Genomic DNA, 14675 nt, shown 5'->3' on the forward strand with positions numbered 1-14675 from the left:
GGACTTGGGAAATGTATCCAATACAGAAATTTCTCAAGGATGTAATGAATCATTTATTGGCATGCGTTATTTAAACTATTGTGGCGGGGTTCAAAGCGCTATTACTCTCCCTCTGTCTTTTTAGTCAGGGGTACTGCTGATGCTAGCGATAGCTGAGAGAATGTGTTTATCATGCCAGTGGGGCTGTTGAGGAAAATGAAGCTTTTTAACGTATGTTTTCACAGTGCTTAGACTGCTCAATTTAAGTTCAAACAGGACTTTGTGTCATTTTTCTTTGTGATTCTGTAAATCTATCCAATTCTGAGTGATTAAAAAAATCTGCTTGAGTCCCTTTTAAGACTGTATTTGCATAAGTCAGCCCCCAAAGATTTCAGTAGGCAAAGAGTTATGACAAATTAACATGGATCAACAATGCCAGTGCTTAAAACCAGTCCAAGTATTTACTTTAGATAAAGCCTCTGATGAATAATAATATTCACTCCAGAAAAGTGTGAATTTGAGCTCAGATTTCAAACAGAACGTGCATGTTTATTGCAGTAATGTACTTAATATAAAGATTTGCCAGGGTCTTTTCCAAATATGTTGCTGTATGTACAAGGTTGGGGGGCACCCCCTTGTAATAGGAACTGGTATTGCTAGGTATAAATGCACACAGAAAATGTCTGTCATTGGTTCTTTTGTGTGTTGGGGGGGTCTGTGGGTCTGTGCGTATGTGTACATGTGTGCATGCCTGTCTGTTTTAACATATCTTATTTTTGACTTCATTATCTAATCTTTCACAGAAAATGCTGAACAGATAAATCATTACACAGCTAATAATGTGCCTTAATTTAAATTTTCTTTAATATTTTCTTCCCGTAAGCAATTGACACAAAAGGATCATTTTGACAGAATAGAAATTGTTTGATATGGTTACTTCCATTTAATACTTTATCATGCAGTTTTAATACATTGTATTTGCCTTTCTGATGCAGAGGGCTTATTTCTTTTGTATTCAGACTGTCAATGTTTGTTTTCCATTAATACTTTAAAGATTCTTTAAAATGGAAGATTTGTGATGACGGTTAACCTAATATGATAGAACCTATAATTGAATAGATAAATTTTATCTTTTTACTTTAAATAATGAAGAATTGGATGTGAACTTTAAAAAATTAGGTCATTTGAAAAGTTAGATGTGGAGATAAAGTTTCTTGCAATATTATTGTAAATGTGTTAAAAAGGGCTTTTGGTTTGCATGAGAAATGCAAGATTGATAGTCTTATGTAAGTAAAATCTTTGCATTAACCTTTAAAGTTAATATAACAGTACATAAAGTTTAGTAAAATATGGCACTATTCTTTCCTCTCTCAGGCCCCCCTCCCCAATCATTTCAAAGATATGATTTCTTTCTTTCTGGTGATTTAAAAACATCTACTGCAACAAGGATTTGAGCATACATACAATGAAAAAGCACAGCTATTTTATTACTATTTAGAACCCTGTATGATCTTTTGCTTTTGAGTTACGTAGGGTGTAAAGGAGGCAATCATTTTAGATGGTGTTCAGTGTGTGTGCTTCTTGCATAATACAGAGTTATTAATGCAGACAACTTGTTGAGGATGAATTAGGAATAGGAAATGGAGCTGTGTTTTCTTTTATATGGAAAAATTCCAGGGGTGGAAAATCCTTGTCCCAATTCAGGTTGGCACTCTTTACCACTTAAAGAATACTAGACGCTAAATGACTTGCCCAGAGTTATATAGCCAATAAGTGTCAAAGACAGAACTTAAATTCAAGTCTTTCTATCTTTGAGACTAGACCTCTAACTGCTGTGCCATGCTGTGTTTTCTTAAGAAACAAATACCCTAAAATTTCTAATTATACAATTATTTGTATCAAAAAATAATTTGAATAGAGAGAACATTAACAGATTGTTTTTTAAAAAAACTTCCTATTTGAGATAATTGGAGTTATGAATTTATTTCAGATTTCTATTTATGAAATAATTTCAACTAAAAACACAATTCCATAGTCTTTCCCTCATCGTTATGCCTCCTTTCCTACCCCACCCCCCCAGTGCTCCCAATGGACAATCTGTTCTGGCATATTAACACTTGTCACAAGGAGAAATAGATATCCTCTCTTAAATGGTCTGGTTACTTCTCATGTGAGGATGAAGAAACTGGGTTGTTCTGCTTGCAATTCAGGGAAGTTTATATTCTGAACAGCTGTGGAGTAGTGCCACTTCAAAAGATGAGATGAATGAACTGTGAATCATATGAAGAAAGGGACTCAGATCTGTGTGTATGGGAGAAATGCATCTAGGCTTTACTTACATAATGGAACATAATTGTCTTGCTGTAATATATTATTGGTAATAGCAATATACTCACATTATGGCTTGGTTTTAAAGTTTCAATGAGAAACTGGAAAGGATGTGTTTCTCCTTGTGAAGAAAGGTGAAAAAGGTATATTTTACTCAAAAGAAAAACAAAAACAAGGACATAACTCTGCTTATTACTGAGTTAGCTTTTATATCAATCAAAATGATTACATTTACATAGTATTTAATTGGAGATAGGAATGCAGTTGCAAATAAGTAATTGCAATATTATTCCATGGAGAGAGGTTGAGAGAAGGGGTAGTACATATCAATTCAATGACATTGATAGTATGACTGAATTTTGCAGAATAACTCACCACACTCCTTCCCCTTCAAGCACCCCCTTAATTGGATATAGAATTTCAAGTGGGTATACCTAAAGCAAAATTAAATGAAAAATTCAGATTTCAAAAATGTGAAGATCATTCAGCTAACTTCATAGGAAAAAATCAGGCTCAATTAAATGTTATTTCCTTTATGCTCAAGAAACCCAATTATCTCACTCTTGATTCAAAACAATTATTATTTTCTCTTTTTTGAAGTCATCCTGCTTGTTATTTCTTAAAGCACAATAATATTCCATTACAATCATATACCACAATTTGTTTTTCCATTCCCCAATTGATAGATATACCTTTGATTTCCAATTCTTAGCCACCACAAAAAGAGTTACTATAAATAGTTTTGTACAAATAGGTCCTTTTCATTTTTTTTGTGGCATTGCTGGATCAAAGGATATGTACAGCTTTAAAGTCTTTTGAGAATAGTTCCAAATTGCTTTCCAGAATGGTTGGATCAGTTCACAACTCCACCAACAGTGCATTAGTGTCCCAGTTTTCCCACATACTCTCCAATACCCAGTATTTTCCGTTTTTGTCATATTAACCAACCTGATAGGTGTGAGGTAGTACATGAGAGTTGTTTTAATTTGCATTTCTCTTATCAATAGTTATTTAGAGCACTTTAGATAAGTATAGATAGCTTTGATTTCTTTGTCTGAAAACTGCCTGTTCATATCCTTTGATCATTTATCAGTTTATGAATGAATTGTATTTTTGTAAATTTGACTCAGTTCTCTATATGTTTGAGAAACTAGGCCTTTATTGAGATATACTTACTGCATTTTCCCCCAGTTTAGTGCTTTTCTTATAATTTTTGTTGCATTGGCTTTGTTTACAAATTTTTTACTTTTATGTAATCAAAATTATCTATTTTACATTTTGTAATGCTCTCAATATCTTCTTGGGATCTAAATTCTTCACTTATCCATAAATCTGATAGACAAACTATTCCATGCTCTCTTAATTTGTTTATGCTATTATTCTTTATGTGTAAATCATGCAACCATTTTGACATTATCTTGGCATATGATATGAGATGTTGTAATGGTAATTTGAATGGGAAGATCTTCCCCATTCATTAATAGATCCATATGACCTGCTTAAATTACTTGGAAGCCTAAGTCACATGTGGTAGAAGGAGCTTGCTGAATGGGTAGAAGAGGAAGAGTGGACTAGAACTGGGAGAAAGTTGGTGAGAGCAGTTAGGGTAGAGAAGAGAGGACACAGACAGGCACAGCTAGTCTTGTGAGTGTTTGTGGGAATGGGGGGAAGGATTGGTAATGGCTTTGTCCACTACAGTGCTAATGTGGATTGATTTCTTGGTTGCTATGATGCTTTTGACTTCCTGGTGTTGAGATTTGGCTTTCTGATGTCTGAATAAATGTTTTTCTTCTGACTTCTATGTGGAGAGTCTGTTATACTTTGTGATTCAGAACTACAGTGGCATATTCATAATCACCATCAGTGTTTTAAATATTGCCTTGGTGATACAGATCTTGGTTATTCCTAGTTTCTGTCATACTGTTTTCCAGTTTTCCAGCAATTTTTTTGTCAAATAATGAGTTTTTGTTCCAAAAGTTTGAATCTTTGGATTTATCATATACTAGATTACTATAGTCATCTACTATAACGTATTTTATACCTAACCTATTCCAATAATCTACCACTCTATTTCTTAGCCAGTACCATATTGTTTCAATAATTACCACTCTATAATACAATTTGAGATCTGGCAAGACTCTACTACTTTCTTTCACATTTTTTTCATTGGTCCCCTTGGTGTCCTTGAACTTTTGTTCTTATAGATGAATTTTGTTATTATTTTTCTACATATCTTTTTTTTATATTCAATTTTTAATTCCCCATAGGCAGGGACTGTTTATTTCATCTTTTCTTTTCACCATGTAACAGATGGACATTGTACATAGTAGGTGTTTGATAAATGTTTGCTGAATTGAATTTAAATATCAAATATATATTTACATATATACACACATATACATACATATGTATACGTATACATATATGTGCATATATATATGTATATATATATATTTGTGTGTGTGTCCAAGTGACTTTCTCTCTCTCTTTCTCTCTATGTAGATACATACATACATACATATATATATATATATATGTATATGTAGAGATATAGACATATATCAACCCTCCCAAGGGAGCCTTTAAAAGTGTCAAATATATGGAAGAAGATACTCGTTTTGTTTCCTGTGGTGTACTCCATGAAGGCTATCTATTTATGCATAATATCTTTTTAATTATTATAAATTCCCTAACATCATCTCTTTCAAATAGCAGACACTTCTCTTCTTCTCTCTCTACCATTTCAAAAATACATATTGTTAACTTTCATCTGGTGCACTGATACAAAGTTCAACTAGAATGTGTGCTTTTTGGGGAGGGAGGACTTATGGAAGAAGCTTGCATATTCTCTCTTGCATATTCTGCGTTTCACCCTGAATCTTTAATATTCCTTGATATGTTGCTATGAGGACTAATATTCAGAGTCCTTTTGGCTGAGTAGCTGGCCACTGAATATTCTTTTTTGGCCAATAGACCTGGCACCATATACGTTACTCTAACATTTGGCCATCTGTTAAAGAGACTGGAAACAATATGATCTATCCACCTGTTGCAACTTCCCACTTATTCCTTTCCGGGTGCCAACTACTTTGCCTGCTTTAAAAGTTTCCATATTCCTGTGATTGAGGTTCCAGCTGCAGCTTGACAGTTTGTCACAGAATGGGTCCCCTGATGGCAGGAAGAATGTTCTCCACCAGAATCAGCTGTTCTTCACTGATGATGCCAGCTCATTTCAAAACAAATGGGAACTTAAACACTTTGAAGAGAAATGGTGGAGACACAATTTATCTCATAGAAATTACAGCTGGCAGGAATTACTTGCCAAATCTATGTCTACCTTTACTATACATACTACGTTGTTCAGGAATAATTTAAATAATTGAAAGCATAACTTCAATTATAATTCAGCCTATTTTTGAAAACTTCTAGTGAGACCCATTAGAGAGGTCTTTAAACTTTTTTTAAGTATATTAAAGAGCTATTCTGTTCATCATCTGAAGCTTTGCAATGTAACCCCATTCCTTGTTTCTCCCCTTCCCTATCCACAGGTATCATAAATACATGACATTTCTTGAATTCTGGCAAGATAATTTTAAAAAGTATACATCTGGCATTGTAAGCTTGTGATTTTCTTCTCCAGAACAAAAACACCTGGAGACCCAAGAAGTAGCTGGCAGATACTGTCACGTCTCCCACAGGCCATTTGAAATCACAAATGATTGCATCCTTTCCTGGGCAGATAGACTTCTTGGCCATCTGAATACTTCCAACTGACACTGTAAATACTTTTGGTGGAGAGAGTAGCCAGAGGATACTTCAACTTAATTAGAGGTCCATAATCTACAGGACAGTCTGGGTACCCTTGGCCTAGATCCTGATTTTTTTCAGTTTTTGTTTTTCTTACATTTTAGGTGACCATAGGAAATAATCAATCAATAAACATTTATTACACACCTACCTACTATATGCCAGGTACTAAGTTCAGTGCTGGAGACCAGACAGTCCCTGCCCTCAAGTAGCTTAGAGTCTAATGGGGAAGATAATATGCAAACAAATATACACATAGCAAGCTATATACAGTATAAGGAAATAGTTAGCAGAGGGAAGGCAGTAGAATAAAAGGTAATAGGGAAGGTCCCATTATGAAAATATGAAGATCATATTTTGTTTCTAGTTAAAGAAAGTCAGGGAACTCAGTAGGTAGAGCTGAGGAGAGAGAGCATTCCAGGCATGGTGGACAGCTAGAGAAAATACCCAGAGCCTAGAGATGGAATATCTTGTCCCTGGCACTGCACTGAAGAAGAAAAATACTTATTGTTTTTACATTCATCATATATTTGGTTCTTTTTTGTATTGTCTCTTTATATTTATCACTTTCATCTCTCTAGAAAAAATAATTATTTTTAGTATTATTTGCATCATTGAATGTTTAGCATGGTACATCTACTAGGTACCCGACAAATAAGTAGTCATAAGGATTATGTTGTTTTCTGATTATTTCCTATATTTAGAACTTATCTTTTCCATTATATTTTAAAATTCTGGAGGGGAGAGATTATATCTTCCTTTATTTGGCTCAGCTCTAGAATATAATGGAAGTATAAATATAATTAGAAGGATGGCTATGACTTAATGACACCAAAGCACACATAAACCCACCATTTCTTAGACTTGATCCATTAAAATGCTGTCAGCATCATAGAGGAGCACAAAAATATTGATATAATCAATGAGCATTTATTGAGTGCTTACTAGGTGTTAGGCACTGTTCTAAGTGTTGAGGATAATACAAAGAAATGTAAAAACAATACTTTTTCCTAAGAAGTGTGCATTCTAATGAGAGAGACTTATAAGTAACTAGGCAACTATATAAACAGTGCAACAGATATTTTCATGACATAGAATCAAATTACATTTTGAGATACTTTGTTGCTTGTATTTTGGTCCCAACCAAACCTAGGATTACATGTTTTTCCCCCAGGATACTGAGAATGAATCACCTCTTCCAAGGACATGGTTTACTGTATTACCACCTAAAACCAGTGTTGTCTGTTTTTTAAAAGTTATTATATGGAGACATTTTTTTAATTCCAAATTATCCAGTTTTGCCTACACCGTCTCCCACACAACGCAATGGCAAGAAAAACAAAGCATATTACAAATGTATAGTCATACAAAGGAAATTTCCTAATTAGTCATGCCCCCTCCTAAAAAAAGGCAAGAGGAAGAAATAAAGGGAAAAAAAATGCTTCTAATTGCACTGAGTTCATCACTTCTCTATATGGAGGGTAGATAGCATGTTTCATTGCATCCTTTGGAATTCTGTTGCATCATTATGTTGATCAGAGTTAGTCTTTCAAAGTTGATTAGCTTTATAATATTGCTTTTACTAAGTAGATTGCAATCTGATGAATATGAGTGGTATCTCAGAGTTCTGTTAATTTGCATTTCATAATTGTTAAGGATTTACCGCATTTTTTCATATGACTACTGATAGCTTTGATTTCTTCCTCTGAAAATTGCCTATTTATGTTTTTCACCAGTTATCAATGGAATCTTATTTTTATGGGTTTGATCTAGTTGTTCCCTATGTATTATAAAAATGAAACTTTTATCAAAGAAACATGCTGCAAAGATTTTTCCCTAGTTTCTACCTTTTTTCTAATTTTAGCTGGATTAGTTTTCTGTAAAAACATTTTAATTTTATATTATCAAAATTATCCGTTTTACCCTTCATAAATCTCTCCATCTCTTCTTTGGTTGAGAAATCTTCCCCTTTCCATTGATCTGACAAGTAGTTCCTTTCTACTCCTCTAATTTGCTCATATTACTCATTATCATATACTCATTTTGATCTTATCTTGGTAAATGATGTAAGATGTTTGTGCCTAATTTCTGCTGGACTACTTTCCAGGGTTAACAACATTTTGTCCAATAGTGAGTTCTTACATCAATAGCCAGGATGTGTGACTTCGTCAAACTTAGGTTACCGTCCTTATTTGCTTCTGTATTGTGTACCGAATCTTTTCTGCTGATCAACCTCTCCATTTCTCACACAATACCGAGTTATCTTGGTGATTACAACTTTGTAGTTTAGTCTGAGATTTGATATCAGTAGGCCCCTGTCGTTTAAAAAAAAAATGATTGCCTTGATATTCTTGACTTTTTTTCCTTTCCAGATGAATTTTGTTACTATTTTTCCACCTCTTTGGTAATTCAATATGTATGGCATTAAATATGCAAATGAATTTAGATGGTGTTGATATCATTATACTGGTTTAGTCTACCCATGAGCAATTCTTATTTCTCCAGGTATTTTGAGGGCAGCTCGGTGGTGCAGTGGATAGACCGCCAGATCCAGAGTCAGAAAGACTTGAATTCAAATCTGGCTTCAGACCCTTACTAGCTCTATAACCCTGGGCAAGTCACTTAACCCTGTTTGTCTCAGTTTTCTCATCTATAAAATGAAATGGAGAAGGAAATGGCAAACCACTCCAGGATCTTTGCCAAGAAAACCCTAAATGGGGTCATAAAGACTTGGCCACAACTGGAATGACTGAACAACAGGTATTTAGATCTATCTTTGTTTGAAGAATATTATGTAATTGTGTTCATATAATTCCTTCTTTGTGTCTTAACAGGTAGACTCAAGTGTTTTATACTGTTTGTAGTTATTTTAAATGGAATTACTTTTTCTGTCTCTTGCTGCTGGATACATGTGGTTATTTTTTAAAGGAGACAAACAAAAATAAATTGAGTACCTATTAGTCCCACAATCCTATATAAATCCTTGTTCAAGTACCATCCCTAATATGAAAGTTTCTCACTGCTGTAGTTCTCAATGGGTGGTTTTGGGTGATTTTCTCATTTTTTTCTTTGCTCTACTACTGTTCCTTCTGCTGTCCATTGTTGCTCCTAATAGGGGCCCCAAGTGTAATTCTCTTTCATTCAGCCATGGAATTGTTCTGGCTAGCCAAGTTACATAACCCTTTCTGCCAAGACAATATTTCATCATTTTATCCTGGCTCTGTGTACTTTCTCCTTCCCCTCCCCCCCTCCTCTTCCCTTTTTCTTTTCACCCTTTCTGCCTGTCCTATTGCCCAGCTCTTTTCTTCTCCATTGCTTCTTCACATTTTTTTCCTCTCAGTCTCTCTCTCTTCATCCTCTCCATCTTCTCATCTTCCTCCTCCTCTCTCTTAACCCTCTCTCTTTCTCCTTCTTTAATTTTACCTTTTCTCTTTTCTTCTCCTCCCCCCTTTTTCTCCCTTCCCACTCTGCTCTTCCTACTCACCATCTTCTGCTCCTTCTCCCTTTCTTTCTCCTTCTTCCTCCTTCTTCCTCCCTCTTTCCCTTCAATTTTTATCCACTTCATGTTTCTTCCCTTTCTTTCCTCCCTGTCTCCCCTGTTTTCCTCTCTCTTCCTCCTCTTCCTCTTTTCTTGACCTTTCTCTTCCTTTTCTCCCATCCACCTTTCTTTCACATCTCATTTTCTCCTATGGGATTATTATCTCTTTGCGGATAATTCATCAATCAATATATTCATCCTCTGTCTATTCTGACACTTTGGTTCCGTATAACCAATGACTTATTGTATACTTCAAGTTAGATAGGAGAAACAGCCAACTCAACACATCCAAGATGTAACTCATTCTCTTTTTCCAAAATCTGACCTATTTTTTGAACTTCCCTATTTCTATCAAAGACATCACCATTCTTCCAATCTTCCATGTTGGTAACCTTGGAGCTGCCATTCAATTCTTACTCTCTTTCATCCCACATAATCACTTGTCAAATCTTGTCGTTTCTACTCGCAAAACCTCACTCATATCCCACCCATTCTTCTTTTTTTTTTTTAACAAAATATATTTATGTTTATTTTATTTTTAATTTATGGAACAAAATAAGGATTTCCTTAATACAGTACAATAATAAGATAATTGTACTTGAATCTACAGATCTACTATGTACAACTTGCTCTTCCTTTCAAATATGTGTGTGTATATGTGTGTATAAGATACATATATTTGTATATATGTAAGCTTATTCTGTACATACTTCTATTTATCAGTTCTTTCTCTGGATGCAGATAGCATTTTTCTTGATATGTCCTTTATAGTTAATTTGTATATTTATAATAAAGTAGCTTTTTCACTGAAAGTTATTCTTAAAACAATATTACTATTACTGTATACAATGTTCTCTTGGTTCTGTTAATTTCAATCTTTGCACAGTCACTACTATAGTTCATATTTTTACTACCTCATATGTAGAACCTTATTATTGTTCTCCCTGTCTCAAGTCTCTCCTCACTTGATTGTATGCCCCAGATAGTTACCAAATTGTTCTTCCTTAAGTTAAAATTTCCCCATGTAACTCCGTTACTCATTAAACTTCAGTGACTTAATACTGCCTCAGTGATCAATGTTGTTTAACTTTTACAGTTTTTTGCAACCTTGCCCCAACCTGTCCAGCCTCAGTGTATCTTACTTTCCACTAAAATCTCTAGACAAAGTGACTTCTCTGTTCCTCACAAAAAAGGTACTTCATTTCCTGTTTGTAGCCTTGACCATTCCTCATGTCTACAAGGAATTCCCCTGTCACTGCAACCTCACAGAATCCCCTTCTTCCTCCAAATACAGCTCAAACAAATCACTACAACAGGAGTTATTACCTGGCATCTTTAACCTAAAAAACATTTTGGTAAATGTATTTCAATATAATTGGGTTCTTCTACCTAGTTTATTTTATGCATTTAAAAACAATATTCTGAGATGCATCCATAGGTTTTACCAGATTGTCACAGGGGTCTATGACACAGAAAATAATGAGAATTCTCAATCTTTATAGACTTTTTCCTGATTCATCCTCTCCTAACTCCTAACTTCCCTTTTTTATTACTTTTTGTAATTTAGAGTTAATTTTTTTTAACATTTTTTCTGTACACACTTATATTTGTACTTATTGTCTCCTCTATTAGAATGTAAGCCCTTTTATGTTAAGGATTATTTCATTCCTTGTATTTGTATTGCCAGGACCTAGTACATTGGCTGACACATAATAAGTCCATAATAAATGCTGTTGATTAATTTGCCTTATAGAAGTTGACCATATAAGACTATAATTGATTGAAATCTATAGGTCAGGAAGAAAGAAGAGTTAAGGTTTACTCCCCTGGGAGCAAACTGCTATGACTGGAAAGATAGTAGTGCTCTCAATAGAAAGAAGGGAGTCAGAAAGAGAGGTAGTTTTGGGGGGTGGGACAAAAGTAACGTTCTCTTTTTCACAGATAGAGTTTACCCAGATTAAATTACCTGTGGAAGAACCAACTAGAAATGTACAACAGTCACTTGGCAATGCAGATGGATGTTCAGGAGACAGAATTTTACTCTTAATAGATCTGAGACTCCTATGCAGAGAGATGACAGTTGAACGTTCTGAAGCACTAAGAGGCAGTGCTGAAGGAGAAGAGAGTCTAAAACAGAGACCTTAGAGACACCTATATTTAGAGGGAGAAACATGGATGATTATTTTGAAAATGATTGGAAAGAAGTAGAAAGGAAGAAAAATAAGTAGGAAAGAGCAATGTCAATATGTCCAAATGAGGAGAGGATTATTCAACACAATCAAATGTTGCAAAGTGGTCAAGAAAAATGAGAATGGCTGAGGTCAACTGATATGTCATTTATATCACTGGATCTCTTTTAAAAAAAAAATATGGTGGGAAACCTTGGGTAGTGTAGTGCCAGCTGAGTGATTAGACTGGAAATCAAATTATAAATTGTAAAGAAATGAATGAGAGAGGAGAGGGAGGCTGCTAAGTGTAGACTGATATTTCTTGGATGTGAAAGGGAGGAGAAATAGTATGAAAACTTGAGGGGATGGTATATTTAACTGAGGGTATTTTAAGAATTGTGGAAACCTGCTTATTTTTTGTACACATCCATGAAGGAATATGAGAGATTAGAGGGAGTGCAGATGATAGTGGGGGGAATTTCTTACAAGAGATGGGAGGGCATGGGATTAATTGTACATGTAGAGTTGTTGTTCATTATAAGGAGAAGGGCTACCTTTTCATTAGAGACTATAGCGATGAATGAAAAGGGGATGATGTAAAGCGATTGCGAAATTTAAAACATAAAAGAAAGTACTCACCATTGAATGCTCCATATTTTTTTCCAACAAAATATTAGACAAAGTGAGAGGGAGTTAAGAAGGAGTTTTGCAGCATGCTTGGGAGAAAAAAACGTTTATTATAGCAACTGTTAGGAGAGTGTGATAGTCAGTTTGGAAAATATTAAAAAAATGTATTGTTTTTCTCTAATGAAGACTCAGGTGCTGTTTGATATTGCCTTCACTAATGAAAAAGTAACCGCCAGAGTTTTGTTTGAGGGATGCTTACCTGCAGTGCATCACAGCTCTAGTGACACAATGTGAAATGGGGGACTTCTTTGCATTGAGGTTGTTCCCTTTTCTCATTGTTCCTGTTAAGCAATGCCTTGCCCAGAATCAGACTTTCTGTTTATACTTTTCAGGAGAGTTGAGACTCAAAATCAAAGATATATTTTTCTCTCCAACATCTGGGGAGAAGCACCATTCATCCAAGTGGAGAATCCTCAATTTATTAAGGAACTTTCTGAAGCTTTTCCACCTTGTCACAACTGGCACTGATGGCATTATTGTGAATAATTCAGTCTCTTGTCTGCCATGAAGATCTACTGGAATAGGAATTTAGTTGTTTTATAAGTACACTTTATAAAAAAGTATGTATTACATCATTGCCATTTTTTGATGACCCTGTGGAGGATTTTAGTAATCAATACTTCACTTTGTCAATGTTCATAAGCCTTCTCTGTAGTAGCACACTGTGGAATTTTGCCAGAAATTATAGTTAGGCTGGTCTGCTTATGTTTTGAAGAATCATTAAAAGATGATAATGTGTAACCCTGGCAAGGAAAACTAGAGGCTTATTCCCTTCCCTTCTTCTATTTCCTGTCTTGCCATACCCCTCTCATTCTCCATGTTTCATTGAAGGAAAATATGAGCAATTCAACTCAGTAAATGTTTAGCAAACGAATTCAATTCCAACCAAATCTGCCACTTCATTCAGTAACCTGGGATGCTTTTCTTATGGGCCTTATGATCGGAACTTAATAGGTGCAGTTACATATTCTCTTCCATTCTTCTGCATAATCTTGGATTTTAATACCTTATTAAGCGTATCCATTCTGTTTTCCCAGATCCAAATATTGTTTTACTTGAGAGAGAAAATAGAATTAAAAAGTAAGAATTACATAATCTTGGCATTTTTCTGTTGTTTATTATATTGACACATCCATCCCATATTTTATTTTTCTCTTGCTCCCAAAATTTCTGAAAGATTTCTATTTATTGGCCATATCTTTCAAGTGCTCCAATTTCTTTTACACTTTAGTTTCTAACACTATTTTCACAGGACTATGTCACTTTCATATTTGCTCTCTCTTACCTTGCTTTTGCTTCTATAATCTATACATTTCTTTTCCATATCAAAATTGGCTAATTATTTGAACTTAGACTATCTGTTTCTTCAGTCCATTGCCCTTTTTTCTTCCTCATTAGAATTACTTCTATTTGGGTCACCGGAATTGTGTTCTTTACAATATCTCATCCCTCTTGGACTGGAATCTTTATCAGAGTATTCCCACATTTATAATTCTCATGTATTGTGATCACTACCATAGAATGCTCACTTTCCCAAAGGTTCTTATCATTGGTTCTTAGGATATCCTCATTGGTCTGAAATAAAGTCCGGCATATTAGCTGTCTTTCTTACAATCTCTAACTTTTGAAGAATAAAAGTATTACTAAGGCAAGCTAATATTAGGTAATAGCTCTTCTTTTTGCAGGGAGTCCCAGCAGATGTCTCCATAGATGAAATCCTTCATTACCATTCTTTCATACCTCTGTGCCATGGTTGTGATCATTTTCTCTCACTCAACATCCATTTTCTTCTTCTGAGCTATCTGGTTTGTAGTGTACTCTCCAAACAGTGTCTTTTCTGTTCCTTTTCCTTCCTCCACTGAACTCTATATCAATCCTGTCTACTACGTGTCTTCACATGGATTTCCTAACATAAAATGTCTTCTTGGTAGCTTCCTCCGATGTACATTATTTTATTCTCCTTTATTTAATCTTTTTTTCTCTTTTATCATCCTTCCATAGTCACATTCTAGTTATTAGTTATGAATCATATTTCATCAGTTCTCAATAATGTCAATAAAATCTTCTAAGTTAAATCAACTACTTTTTTAGCCATATTGCTTGAATATTTTTATAGACTGATATGGCCATGTTGTATTAGAGTGAAGTCAGGAAGATCTAAAATCTTA

The 14675-nt window shown here is 34.6% G+C and overlaps 1 protein-coding gene and 1 long non-coding RNA gene across 4 annotated transcripts in view; one reads left to right on the forward strand and one right to left on the reverse strand.

The window, feature by feature from the left end:
- The window catches only part of CHRM3 (cholinergic receptor muscarinic 3), a 626574-nt gene that overhangs the window by 1738 nt on the left and 610161 nt on the right, over window positions 1-14675 (forward strand). The gene's annotated exons all lie outside the window — the stretch shown is intronic.
- Window positions 2020-13950, reverse strand: LOC140529143 (uncharacterized). Of its 3 annotated transcripts, XR_011975440.1 has the most exons (8): window positions 13793-13950; window positions 12707-13561; window positions 12460-12536; window positions 11619-11803; window positions 5354-5563; window positions 2683-2741; window positions 2376-2428; window positions 2020-2249 (listed from the first exon to the last, which is right to left on the reverse strand). It is a non-coding gene; the product is annotated as an uncharacterized lncRNA (long non-coding RNA). The 3 variants fall into 3 exon arrangements; XR_011975438.1 differs by having other exon boundaries at window positions 12460-13561; XR_011975439.1 differs by lacking the exon at window positions 2683-2741 and having other exon boundaries at window positions 12460-13561.

This window comes from Notamacropus eugenii, chromosome 2, assembly GCF_028372415.1.
Source record: "Notamacropus eugenii isolate mMacEug1 chromosome 2, mMacEug1.pri_v2, whole genome shotgun sequence".
Lineage (NCBI taxonomy): Eukaryota > Metazoa > Chordata > Mammalia > Diprotodontia > Macropodidae > Notamacropus > Notamacropus eugenii.